This window comes from Colobus angolensis, unplaced genomic scaffold (assembly GCF_000951035.1).
Source record: "Colobus angolensis palliatus isolate OR3802 unplaced genomic scaffold, Cang.pa_1.0 Scaffold89, whole genome shotgun sequence".
NCBI classification, from domain to species: Eukaryota; Metazoa; Chordata; class Mammalia; order Primates; family Cercopithecidae; genus Colobus; species Colobus angolensis.
Window position 1 is genome coordinate 4,166,705 of NW_012122820.1, and position 14,040 is coordinate 4,180,744.

Below are 14,040 nucleotides of genomic sequence, written 5' to 3' on the forward strand. Positions count from 1 at the left end.
GTAAGGGGGTGACCAGTTTCCCCTTTCCGAGCACCTCAGGTCAGCACTCCTTGGTGAGTTTACTTCCCTACCTCCACCCCGGCTGCCAGCCTGCTGTGGCTACGTGCTGCAGCTGGGCCCGCAGAGCTTAAAATAGCAGCGTGAGCTGGCCGCTGGGCATGTGGGGAGCCCGCCTGAGGCCTGGTGGGGCAGCCGCCTGGGCTTGGGGCTCTGCTGGCTTTAACCACTGGGGTAGAGAATGTTTTGGGGGGTTTCTTCTAGGCCCAGAGCTGGAGAATGGGGAATGGATGTAGCTGGAGTTGGGGTGTGGCTGGTGCAGAGGGGAAGCAAAGGGCTTGTCTTTCCTAGACCTTTTAAGAGAATGCCTCGAACCTGACCTTGGAGCCTCTCACTGCAGAGCTCAGGGGCCTTCAGACTTGGTGTCCTGTTGGGTCTTAGCTCCGGCCCTCGGTACTGCCCAGGGGTAGTCATGTAGGTTCCCATTAGAGCCTAAATAAAGAGAGAAAATGAAGCGCGAAGTTGGGATGGAGGGTGCAGCTGTGCCAGGTCACAGATGTGAGGGCCGAAGCAAGAACGCAGTATCCTGAGTCTCAGCTGGGCAGGCGCTGACTACAGGGCGCCCTCACTCCCCAGCTGCCTGCTCTTGGGAAGCCAAGATGGCACGTAGGGTTTTGGGAGAGACTTTTCCCAGGCATTCATTCATTCTTTCAAAAGTACTTATACTTGCCTTGTGTGAAGCTCTGTTCGTAGCTTTGGGAATACAGCAGTAAGTGAAGCAGAGCAGGAGAAGAGAGATGGAGTGTGCTGGGGGAGGAAGCAGAGCAGGAGAAGAGCTGTGGAGTGTGCTGGGGGAGGCAGAGTTTTCAATGGGGTGGTCAGGGAAGGCCTCATGGAGAAGATGCCTTTTGAGTGGAGGTTTACAGGAGCTGAGAGAAGTGGCAATGCTGAGATCTTTGAATATTCCAGGCAGAGGGGACAGCCAATGTAAAGGCTCTAATGTAAGAAATAGCACAGAAGACAATGTAGCTGGAATGGAGTGAGTGGGCCAGGAGTTCGTGTGTGTGTGTGTATGTGTGTGTATGTGTGTGTATACACGCAACTTTTTCTAAGAACTTTTTCTTTGAGAGACATGAGAAGGCATTGGCGGGTTTTGCACAGAGCAGTGGCATGGTCTCACTTAAGAGACAGGATCCCTGTAGTCTAAGAGCTAATTTCAGTTGTGTTTTTCTTGGGGAGGCCCCCGGAGACCGGAGAGAGGGCTGCCCCATCCTTTCCCTGTGGCTCGTCCAGTCTCTGTTTCTATTCCCCAAGCTCTGACCTGAGACTTTTACTCCTGGGGAGGAGGAGGCAGGATGGTGCTGGGTTTCCTTTCTCTGCCTGGAGTTTGCTTTGGAGGGAGGGAGATGGGTTTGTTACAGTGGTTTGCTGGAGCCTACTTGTGCTAGTTCTTGAGAGCCTATTAGAAAGTAATTCGAACACTTGCCTGCTGGTAGCTTGGAATTGGCCGTGGTGGGAGTATTTACACCACGACATTGGCAAGCGCTATGAATCGGGGCTTTTCCCCCAGAGAGCTGCTTGTTGAACATCTACCAGCCCACCTCTGGCTTGTTACTTCTACTCTACCTGTGCTGTGCTTTTGAAGGGGAGGGCTTCTGTTTTCTTTCACTTGGCGGATCACCTGTGTTCACGCCGTGTGGTCAGAAAGAGCACAGAGGACACTGGATGAGGGTGATGAAGGTTGGGGTTGGTGGGGCAGTGGTGTGTTTTCCAGGATTGACAGGGCTTGTCCTTTGGTGTTGCGATGTGGGGCGTCTCTGCTTTTCCTAGCTGGGTAATCCTAAATGCATGAGTGTCCTCTCAGCCTGCTTCCTTTCTTCCTCTGCCTCCCTTTGTGCATGTGGCATGGGTATCCGTATGTCCAGGAGTGGCCAGCTTCGTCCATAAAAGCAGGGCCCAGCACTGGACCCAGGCGAGGCCGCTTAGTGCAAGGAAAGATCACTGTTTTGGAAGTCAGGAGACATAGGTTCCGGTCCCAGCTCTCCTAACTTGCTTAGACGAGTGCTCTTCTCTTTTTGGCCTTTTGTTCCCTTATTTACAAACTGGGACAACTTCCCTGCCTATCTTGCAGGGGTGTGGTGAGGATCAGATGTGATCATTAGTATGAGAGTCCTTCGAAAAAGCTGCAAGAGTCACAATGAACAGGCCTTTGCCTGTGGTATTCAGGCACGCAGGCCTCCCTCTCCTCTGTCCTCACTCTGTTTGGATGCCATGCAAGCCCAGCACGTACCCCTTCTCTAAGAAGCCCTTCCTGATGGGCCAGACTCTCCCTGGACAGGTCCTTGGAGCACTCCCAGGCTGAGCCCCCAGTTCCCACAAGTACTCAGGGGTCCTTCTGTTGCACCCTTTCCTTTTATTGCTCTTCGCCCAGATGCAGATGGAGCATTTGCTCCATAAAGGCTAATTCTCCTTGGGAACATCTGTCGTGGCAAACCCAGGGTGGTGTACCTGTGGGCGCTGGGGAACTCTGCAGGGATTGCTTCATCAGCATGGGTGTCTGGCTTTTATCAAGCTCCTGTGAAGTGTGATGGCTGGCTGTGGTGTGTGGGGGTGAAAGGTTCCGAAGACAACTGCCTCCCCCTTGATAAAGTAGTTTCCCAGACACCACCTCATCTGTCCCTCACGGTCACACTTAACGCCATTATACTGATGAGGAAACAGAAGCATGCTCACATTCATTCATTCGTTCATTCAACACATGTGCCCTGCACTCAGGGAGCTGTCGGTGTCTCCCTGGATTCCACAGCGCTGGAGTGGCCTGCTCTGTGCCCTGCCAGGCTCCTGCAGCACCACTGTGCTTGCTGTGTGCCCGTCTGTGCAGGAAGCAGACAGAGTGGCAGGGGGAATGTACATGCATGGAGGGATGGGGGCCGCACCAGGGTGCTAGTCAGGCCCAGGCCTGGGTGGCAGAGGAAGGGAGGGGGCAGCATCAGTGCCTAGGGCGTGTCCCTGCTGTGTCCAGCTGGCCGTGGCTTCGGGCTGGCATTTCCTCTGGCAGCAGTGTGGGGGAGGGGAAGAGCAGGTGTGCCCCGGCGCCTGGCCTGGCTGGGATGTGGAAGTGCCTCTTGGGGGCTGGAGCTTGGAGAATGAGTGACATGCAGCCACCCAGACACATTGGGCCTCACGGAGCCCAGCCACATTCTCAGAGCTCCAGGCTGGACATCTGAGCCCCCCAGTGGTTTCTGTAGATGGCTGGATCTGGTGGGTGACTCCAGAGAGGGCTCCAGAGAGGACACATGATTGTGATCTAGCAAGGTGAATACCTCCCGGATAGGCTGAGGGCAGTGTTAGAGGGTGTCCGATATGTGCGCTGAGGTAAGTATGTGTGGTGAAGGTGGGGGCGAGGCTTGGGGGCTCTGTGCATTGTGGGAGGGACTCAGTTTCCCTTTAGTTTCCTAAGTGTGCACCATGTATGGAGCTGGGCTGGTTGCTGCAAGAGGAGCATGGGTGAGCTCTGCCCCTTGGAGCTTTTAGTCGTGTACAAAGAAAAAGCATTTATGCAAGTAACTGTGATGCAATGCAGAGTAAAATCAGTGTCCAAAAGAGACGACTAGAACAAGAAGAGTTTCTCTTCATGTTGGGGGATCTTCGTGGAGGATGTGGCATTTGAGATGAACCTTGAAACATCTCCTCAAGGCCAAGCAGGATGGGGGAGGCTTTGGAGGTGGAGGGCAGTGCATGCAGGCACAGGGGTGGGCTGCACCTCGAGGGGCTGGTGCTACTGGAAGCAGAGGGCGCAGCTCTGGGATTCGTGGGGAAGAAGGCTGACAGAGTACCATGTAGAAGGGCCCCAGTGACAAGCTTGAGCATTTGTGTTTAAGTCCCTGGGGAAGCTTTTGAGCTGATGGCATGTGCCAAGCTCTGCCTTGGGCCAGTACTAGTGGCAGCATGTGGCAGGGTGGCTAAGGAGGGAGCGGGTGCAGGGAGCCCGGTCAGGAGACTGGCAGACAGGGGCAGCCCAGTCATGTGTGACTGGGTTACAACAGGAACAGACCTGGGCTGGAGCAACCTGAGAGCCTTTGAAAGCACCTTTTGGGATTGGAAGAGGTTTGGTAGCCTGGATGGCTGATATGAGGGTGCGAGTTGTGACCATTTTCACCTCAAGTACCTTGAGATGAGAAAAGATGTCTCCAGGTTTTGGATGGGCTGGATGCCTTTAGGAGGCCCCCTTCAGTGGGAGGCACCTGGAATGACAGCCCCGTAGCTGTGGTCCAGCCTGACGGGGAGGAGGGAAGAGAGACAGAGTGAGATGACAGCCAGTGCTCCTGCCTTACTTTACAGAGCGGCCGATGGAGGTTCAGAGACCACAAGAGACTTCATGCATTGTGGGCCTTCGAGCCATAAGACGGCCATTAGGGGTGCCCAAGTCTGCCCCTGCCACCCATCCAGACACCTCTCACTCTATCAGTGAGAGTGGAACATGCACAGGCTCCCTCCCCTGAGGGCTGCAGTGTGGAATCTGGGGCGCTGGTTCTTCTCCATCTCTTCACTTTAAAGCATCCCCAAGTCCTGCTCACACACTGCCTTTCTCTGCATTGGCTCCAGTACCAGCCCCGTAGAGGGAGAGCGGGCCGAGGGAGGCAGCAGGCAGCAGCTCCTGAAATCAGCAGAAGGGTCCCGGCTGCACAGTCAGGCTGGATGTGAGGTCACAGAGCACCGTCCCAGCTGGCAAGTCAGCACCCTCCATGGAGTGGTTTAGGAATATTGGATTTGCTGGGTCAGTACATTTCCACTGGCGCATGGCAATAAGTCGTAGGCTTCATCACACTTCCCTGTGCCCGGCGGTCTGCCTTATCTCATCCTCCCCGCAGCCACCTGCCTTCCTTGATAAGTACTCGTAACAAATGCTTTCTTTCTCCTGTTTTCCAGGAGCAGTGGGCTCAGTGTGTGCGCATGTGTATGTCAGGTACATCTGTCTGTCCAGCATAGTGCCTCGTACTCCAGGCCAGGTACATCTGTCTGTCCAGCATAGTGCCTCGTACTCCAGGCCCTTTTGAGGGTCTGACAGGGATGCTGATTGGCCTTAGGATGAAAGAGGGGCTGCTTTGGAACGTTCCTGGAAAACAGGGCCTGAGACCCCAGGTGGGTGGCTCTTTGTCCAGGCAGTCTGTCAGCCCCGTTCTTCTAGGGCCCAGTCTCTGCCGCCCCCTCTTACCTGGTAAGCCTTCTCTAAGAGGAGATGACTGTCATGCAGGAGTGGCTGTTCTTACTCTTTTTGCAAAGCTTCCCCTGCTCCAAGCAAAGGCTGATTTTTCTAAAGAGCTGCTTTCACCTTAAGGTGTACACAAAGGTTCTTCCTGTTGCTACTCATGCATTCAGCAGTGACTTCAGAGCACCAGTGTGCTAGACAAATGCCAAATGCTTGGAAGACAAAGAGGAGGGACACAGTCCTTGCATTCAGGGAACTCACAATTTGGGGGTGGGGGAAGGTCAGGGGACAGGTGGCATCATGGCAGGATTAACTCTGTGTTACTGGTATAGCAAGGAGGCTTCCTGGAGGAGGTGACAGCACCCTGATGCCAACTGGATTGTGGATGTTAGCCATTCAGGGTGTGGGGGAAAGGGGGTTTCAGGAGGAGGGAAGCATCCAGTGCAAAGGCCAGGGGACGAGGGGGAATTTGATGTGGGTTCATTTTGGTGGGAGTGTAGGCCAAGAAAGGTGTAGGAGATGGACTTGCTGAGACGAGCGGGATGGGGACGCGCCTGTGCAGATTTTAAACTGGCATCCAGGGTCATCTGTGCTCTGGCCCACCCTCCTTTCAGGCTCCCTTTCTGCAAAGCTTCATTCCAGTGGAGCGTGTGGGTGCTTCCCAAATGTCCTGGGCCCTCTGCTGTGCCCTGGCTCTGCCCAGCTGCCCCCCTGCCAAGGTGCTCTTCCCCTTCCCCCCTGCCTGTCCAGTCCTATTTCATAGGGTGCGAAATTCAGGGCTCCAAGGAACCTTAGAGAAACAACTAGTCCAGCCTGCTTGTTTTGTAGTTGAGGAACCAGAGGTTGAGCAACTAGAGGCCACACAGGTCATCAGTGTCCTCAGGCTTTGTTCCTTAAGTGGCACGAGGCGATCAGACACCTGGAAAGCCCCGGAAGCCCTCCCTGCTGGCCCTGCCTGCCCTGTGCATGCCCTCCCTTGAGCTCCTCTGCATGTGTTCATCAGGTATTGATTGGGCCCCTACTGTCGGTCAGGAATAGTACTGGGTACTGGGTGTAAAGCAGTGAGAAAGACAGATGCAGTCTCTGCCTCTCTGGGGTTCATGGTCTAGTAGAAGAATCAGACAGTAAAATTGTCACCCTAACAAACGTGGACTTTCCAATGACGGTGACTGCTATGAGAAAAAAAAGGGCAAATGGCTATGTGAGGAGGATGTATTGAAAGAAAGGGGGCTTTAATTTTGACAGTGGGAGGCAGCCAGAAAACCGCAATAGACCTTCTTCAACGATTCACAAGCGCTCAGGGGTGAGTAGAGTGAAGCCAGGCAGGGGGCCCAGGAAGAGCGTCCAGGTAGAGGGAACAGCTTGGGCAGAGGCTCCGAGGAGGGCAGAGCGCCGAGAGTTCACGGCTGTGGCAATAATGGGTGAGCAGAGAATGTTGAACGGGGGCTGGAGAGAAAGGCAGGGATCAGTCGTGCCCGCCCTTGAGGGTTGCTCTAAGGATTTGAACTGTACTAGAAAAGGAGACTAGGAAACTCACACGCACACACACAGTTGTAATCCAAGTACGATGGGAAGCCCCTGATGAGGTTACAGTGGAGAGGCACGTGAGTGGGAAGATCGCATTGGCTGGTCTTGGTGAATGGATGGTCGCAGGAGGGAATGGAGGGCTGTGGGGGCTGCCGCAGGACCCCAGGCGAGCCGTGAAGCAGGGCTGGACAAGGGCGGGGCCGGGGAGGATGCCACGTGCAGGGAGGCTCCACGGCTTAGACTTGTGTTTGCTTCGAGGTGGGAGCAAGTGACAACTGGGAGCCAAAGATGATTCTGGGGCTTCTGGCATAAGCAGTGGGGTGAGAACTTAAGCCATTTGTTGAGAAGGGGTGGATAGTGCCAGGGAGCACATGTGGGGCAAGGTCAGTCCCTCCTGGAGCTGTCTGTGAGACAGCCAGGGGGATGACAAGCAGGAGCTGGGGATCTGTACTCAGGGCTCGGGAGACAAGTCAGGTCCAGGTGTGCATTTAGGGGTCACCAGCATACAGATGGCCCTGGAACAGAGGAGATGGTCAAATACAGGAAAGCTGGGCAGAAGAGAAGAGGGCTCAGAGCTGAGGGCCTCCCTGGGGAGGAGGAGGAGGAGGGCAACCAGCATTTCCCTTAGAATGTCAGCCACACAACTAGGTATTGATGTTTCTCTGTTCAGCTACACTGTAGCTAGACAGGAGCTGGGCCCATGTTGACTATAGTAAGTATTGTTGGGAATGATAATAGTGCCTCCATCCATTGAACACCTTCTGTGTTCCCTTGTAACCTTTATTCCTTATTTTTTGACGTAGTGCTGGGGAAGGTGCATATTATTTCTATTTTCTAGCTGAAGAAACAGATATGGAGCAGTTAAGTGGTCATTCTAGGCCATCCAGCAGTGGGGTGACTCACTCTAGATGGGATTTGGACACAGATTCATCTAGTCCCAAAGCCCAGCGTGTTCCCCCTTTGTTATTTTACTAGAGTTTTGTTCTCTGTGGTTGAATTGGATAGTGGTATGGACAGGGGTCATTGAAGGCATCTGAGTCCAGATGACCCACAGTCACCAGGCCATATGGTGTGAGCCAATTTCGGGGACAGTGGGAGTGAGGTTGGCTTTGTGACAATCCACACCACCTGCCTGACTCCTCACGGTGCAGAAGCCACATTTTCGGTACTCCCGGCTGGGGCAGGATTCCTGTAGCTGGTCTATAGCTGTGCCCCTGTTTCTTGGGAGCTAAGCTGATTGACCTGTCCGAAGGCCCCAGTACATGCTCTGAGCAGTGTGCCCACCTGTCATGGGTAGCGTGCACACACAGCCAAGGGTCTGTGCATGGCCATGTTTTCTGGTAGCCAGGAGTGGCCTCTGACAAGGGCTGACCATAGCCGGGGGGGCAGCTTTGCTCTTGGGCTTTGAGAGGTGACATGTAACACTAGGGAACGTGTAAGAGAGTTCACCAGAGAGTCGGAGCTGGGGCAGCTGTGCTCCTGGCTGTGCTCCGTGGAGCCCCTCCAAGAGGCCCAGCCCACTCCAGTTGGGCAGAGGTCGAGGGGCTGCCCTGTTCCCTGACTTGCTCCTGTCTCAGTCTTCTCTTTTTTCTACCTCAGATCTTTCCCACCTCTTCCTCCATACGTTTGTTTATCTGTCCTTCTGTCTGTCCGTCCGTCCATCCATCCATCCATCATCCATCCATCCATCCATTCATCCCAGGCTGTGCTGCGTGCTGGGGATATGGTTGTGTGTGAAACAAGTTGACCGCGTGGCATTTGCACCCTTATCTGTAGCTGGGTGTTTCAGCTCCTCAGAGTCAGACGCCCTTGGATAGCCTGCTTTCCAGGAACAATTCCATAGATTTCTGGCTTGGGTCCCATCCTTTAGTTAATGAACTCAGGGCTGTCAGGCTATCCTTGAGGAGAGCTCAAGATGTAGGCACGCTGGTCTTCCTTTCCCCTCTGTCCTCCAGCACTTCCTGAGTACCTGCTGTGGGGTGGTCACTGATGGGCACTGGGGGTGGGCTAAAATGACCCAGACACAGCCTCTGCCTTCTTTTAGAAGCTCAGTGACCAGAGCAGAGGCAGGTGGGCAAACTGTGGTTTCAGTCGAAGGGGGGAGGAGCAGACCTTTCTCCAGAGAGGGAGGTACCCTGGCTACTCTTTGTGTCCTGCTCTCTGTGAACTTTCCCACCAAAGCCAAACCCTGCTTATTTTTTTCTGTTCTTTAATCTTCTTTTTTGAGATAGGGTCTCACTCTGTCACCCAAGTAAAGTGCGGTGGCACGATCATGGCTCACTGCAGCCTTGACCTCCCGGGCTCAAGTGATCTTCCCGCCTCAGCCGCCTGAGTTGCTGGGCCTACAGGTGCGTGCCGCCACACCCAGCTAAGTTTTGTACTTTTTGTAGAGCTAGAGTCTCACTAGGTTCCTTAGGTTTGTCTCGAACTCCTGGGCTCGAGCGATTCACCTGCTTTGGCCTCCCGAAGTGCTGGGATTACAGGTGTGAGCCACCGCGCCCGGTCTTTGTTTCCTTTACTGCTCTCAGAAACTTAAAAAAACAAACAGATTAAAAACAAATAACAGTACCATGCCTTCTTTTCCACCCTAACCCTTTCACCGTCATTGTTACCGTCCTTCCTGAATCGTGGCCAAGTATGGCAACACGCAATCTCCTAGCTGTTTAATTTCCGAGGCAGAGGAAAGCACCTGCCCCTATAGCCTCCCCACCACCATGTGGGCCCCCTGCTAGGGACCTCTCCATCGTTCTCTTTTGGCACGGTTGCTAAATGGTTTGCTTAGCAATGAAAGCATTTTCTGTATAGCTGAAGAAGATCCCATATTTGGAGTTTAAATATCGGGGGGAGGCGAGTAGCTCTCCCGTCTGAAATGGCGCCCGTCTCACGTGCTCTTTTGGGTGGCAGGTGCCACTTTGTGTCTAACCTGAACCCTGGCTTTGTCGGGGGGGGGCTGCTTTGTTTGAGGCTTAAAGGCACAGGGTGCCTCACAAGCTGCACCTTGTGTCAAATGTGGGAACATTCAGCAGGGGTCAGAAAGGGGCTGTGGGCCATTGACTCTGATTGTGTGTGGGTGAGGGAGAGACCAAAGACTGAGGTCTGTCTCATGCTGCCAGCCTGAGGAATTCACAGAGAGGCAGAGAGAGCTTGGCATTTACTCCAAAGCCCACATCTCCCCAGTTGCCAGCCAGCAGAGATGTGGCATGTTGATTTCATGTATTCGCTTTTCTTCTTCCCCTCTGAGAATGCTGTACTTGCTTCACTTTTTTTGTTAAAAAAAAAAAAAAAAGGAAAGTGAAGTCAGGCTGCCTTGTTCACACGCTCAGAGAACCCCTGAAGGGCAGCCTGCACCTGCCAGCTCGCCTGGGTGGCAAGCTGAGAAGGATCGGGAGCTGCCAGAGGGATGGTGTCTTGCAGCACCATTTTTATCTGATTGTTCCGTCTGTACCCACAGTCTAAGGAACCGAGGCAGCCACAGCCACTGATCTTTCACCTCTCGCCTCTGCTCCACCCTGATCAGTGCCAGGCCCAGCTTCCTAGGGCACTGGTTAATCATGGGCCCCACTGCTTGGGACACTGCAGGATGCAGCCCAGACTTTTCATGTGCCATGCAAGGCTCCACAGGGTAGCTCACTTTGACCTCTAAGCACTTTCTCTTGCTTTAGTCAGGCCTGTCCCCTCCCTGCCTCCCGAAGTTACCACACTCACACCTTTCTAGGCTGGCCACCCACTTCAGAGAACCGTTCTGCAAGGGGAGGCCAAGGGACAGCTCGGTGCCCATCCTGCCACAGTCTGTGCTCTGTGCATCACTCTGCTATGGGCTTCTCTAGCTGCAGTCGTGAGTGGGGGTAGAAGGTGGGTCGCTTCAGCTAGATCCTGAGCTCCTTGAGGCCCACGCCTTGTCTTACTCAGCTTTGTGTCTTCCGTGGGTCCTTGTTCCACGTCCTGCTATCTTGAACAAGCCAGCACCAATGGATGGTGTGCTAATGGTGAGAGAGGGAGGAGGAGGGACGTGTTCCTAGAGCTGCCTTCCCGAGGCTGCTCTACCACCTTCATCCTAAGATAGGACTAGGTTACGCTGCATCTCCCCACACCAGCTTCCTTCTTCCAGCCTGTGTCAGGTCACTCAAGGCCATCTGGGGGATGACTCACCTTTCTCATTAGCAGTCCAGGAGCACTGCCCCTTACTCAGGGTCCTTTTATCTAATGACCTCACATCAGGACATGGTATTTTAGGTTCCCCGTTGTGCTTTAAGAGTCTGTTAGCCTGGCGGGGCACGGTGGCTCACGCCTGTAATCCCAGCACTTTGGGAGGCCGAGGCGGGCGGATCACAAGGTCAGGAGATCGAGACCATCCTGGCTGACACAGTGAAACCCCGTCTCTACTAAAAAGACAAAAAATCAGCTGGGCGAGGCAGCGTGCGCCTGTAGTCCCAGCTACTCGGGAGGCTGAGCCAGGAGGATGGCGTGAACTCGGGAGGTGGAACTTGCAGTGAGCCAAGATCACACCACTGCACTCCAGCCTGGGCGACAGAGCGAGACTCTGTCTCAAAATAAAAATAAAAATAAAGAGTCTGTTAGCCTGGAAGATTCTCAAGGGCAGAAACTGTTTAGAGTCCAAGAGCGTGTGGAGCATGGGCTGTGAAATCAGTTTTCTTTTCTGTAAAATGGGGATAATAGGGTATACCTATCTCGTAAGGTTGTGGGAAGCTTGGTTCCTGGGGTATATAAAGACTTACACGTCAGAGTTGCTCTCATGATTCTGATGAATCATAAGATTCATAAGCTGGGTGCCCTGATGGGACTTCACTGTAGCTTTGCTCAGGGACGGACAGGTATGACTTCAGTGCCCTTTGACAAGTGTGACCAGAGGAGGCAGAACTGTTGCATTGCAGCCTCCACTTTCTCTTACTTGCCTGTTGTTTCCCCCTACCTGCTGGGGACCCCCCGAACCCCAAGGTCCTCAGACTTCTAGGAAGTGGCTAGTGGCACAAATTAATTTATAATCAGAAATGAAGGTGGAAAGATCCAGGGACAAGGAGGAAACCATTCTGCCCGGGCAAGGTGTAAGCTGGGGAGAAGAGATGAAAAATGGTTAGGAAGTAGAGGGGGCCACCCTTAAGGGCCCTCCGTGACACCAGCTCCCCACCTGAGACTGGTAGGATCAGCCCCTCCAATTTGTTCAGTCTCATGTCCTTAGACTCTCCTCACAGCCACCCGCTCTTTTAATCCGCATGTTAAAGAAGAGGAAACAGGAGCTCAGAAAGGCACACTGCCTTGCCCTTGATCACACAGCTAAAAAGAGCTCAAAGTGAAAAACAGGTCTTGTGACTCTTGGTCCAGCTGGTAAATGATCTATCCCTGAATCAAAGAAGGAATGTTGTGAGAATGAAGTGGCAGCCATGGGCCCCTCAGGAGCGGCCAGGTGAGGCTGCAGAGGACAAAAGGCATTAGCCATGCCAGTCAGGCAGCCCTGGTGCTACATCAGGAGGCGACTAGACATCTGCCCCTTCATCTGCAGACAGCATCGGTGGGGCTGCTGCACCGAAGCCAGAGAGAGTAGCTGCTGGTGGCTGTAATACACACTAGCTTTTATTGTTGGGCTCCCCATCTGAGTTGGGAAAGGGTTCAGGATGGTAAAACCACTGCAGGTTCCTTTAAAGTAGGGGAGCTGCACTCAGAATGGGAGAGCTCTCACCTCTGGGAGGCAGGCCTGCCAGGGAGCCAGTGAGGCTGCAGGCTCACCAGCACAGGTCACCAGCAGCACAGGTCACCACGACAGCTCTGTGATGAGGGTCTGGAAGTCCCTCTGGCTGGAATTAATGTCCCCCTCCCACGATGGCCATGCCTGTTGTGGTGGCTCTGTGTCTGCCCTCTGTGCTGCCGTGGTGATTAATACCCTCCTGTCTTCCTAACTGGATTGTGGCTGCCTGAAGGGCAGGGAGCCCCACTTCTCATATCTGTTTCTTCAAGGGCCTGAGCCAGGGTTTAGCACACAGTTCTAGGTGTGACATGATACCTGCTGGGATCCAGGAAGGACTTTCCACACCCACAGCCCCAGGTAGGACATGAATTCTTCCATCCAGCCATCCCCAGTGAGCGCCTCCCAGAGGCCAAGCCCTGTGGTAGGGGGTGGGGTTACAGAACCTGGTAAAATGTGGCTCCTGCCCTCCGGTGCTTTCAGTACTCTCTTCCTGAGCGACTGGAAGGGTAGCAGAAAAGAGAGGTGGGTTCCCCACCCGCAAGTCTTCTAATCCTCATCATTTGCAAAATGTGGTATCCCGGTCGGCAATGCAGACTTCTGCACCAGCCCAAGGGAGGCTGCCCAGTTGCAGTGTTTTACGGTAGGATGTTCCCAAGCCCCGAGCAAAAGCATTCCTCCTGCTGTTTCTCTGACCTCACGGGAGAGCACCCAGACAGTGGCCAAGAGCACCCCTACATCACTCTTGGCACAGACAGGGTGAGGAAAGGCAAGGTAGGACCCGGCTTCGTCCACCTGCCCCTGTCAGCCTGCCCGGGGTTCCAGCAGCCGCAGCGTCCCAACCGAGAACGCGGGGGCAGGGGTTCGCGCAGCTGCAGGAGCCTGGCGGAGCCGCGTGTGTGCGCGCCCGTGCGTGCGCGCCGAGGGGGCGGGGAGGGCGGCGCGCACCCCGTGGAGGCCCCCGGCGCTTTCGCATACCTCGCGCCTCCCTGCGGTCCCTTCTCCCTGTGCGCCCTAGCCAGACCCACGCGTGCAAAGGCATGGGGGACGTGTGTGTGAGAGAGTGTGTGTAGGTCTAACCGGGAGACCGCGTGCCCTGGCCGGACAGGCCCCCACGTGCATAGGGGGCGGCGGCCAGCTCGACAGCGGGCGCGCTTCTGTCCCCATCCAGTCCTTCTCCCCAGACCTTTCCTCTGGCTTGCTTGGGCCGTGGGTACCTCCAGCCATCCCCCTCCTCTCGCCGCTCCCTTCCTCGGGTAAAAGACACCAGCGCTTTCCGTTGAAGGTTCTGGTTCACCCCTCAGCTGCAGAGCCCTTGACATTTAGCGAGGGTTCGCGGCGCACTTGTTTAGGCACACAGCGGTACGCTAATCCCATTAAAGATAGTGTGTCATTGGGGAGGGGGTGGCTCCCCAGCGGGGCCGGGAAGGCCTCGCGCCCATTGGTCGAATGCAAAGCAGGGGGCGGGGCCGAGGGCCCGGGGAGGGGGCTCCAGGCGATTTCAGAGTCGCGAGTCGGGGCCGGGATTTCGCAGGGAAAGCCCAGCGGTTGCAGCTGCGGCGGATCCCTCGGCACTGTCCGCCGCGCACCGGGGCAGCCCAGGGCCGGC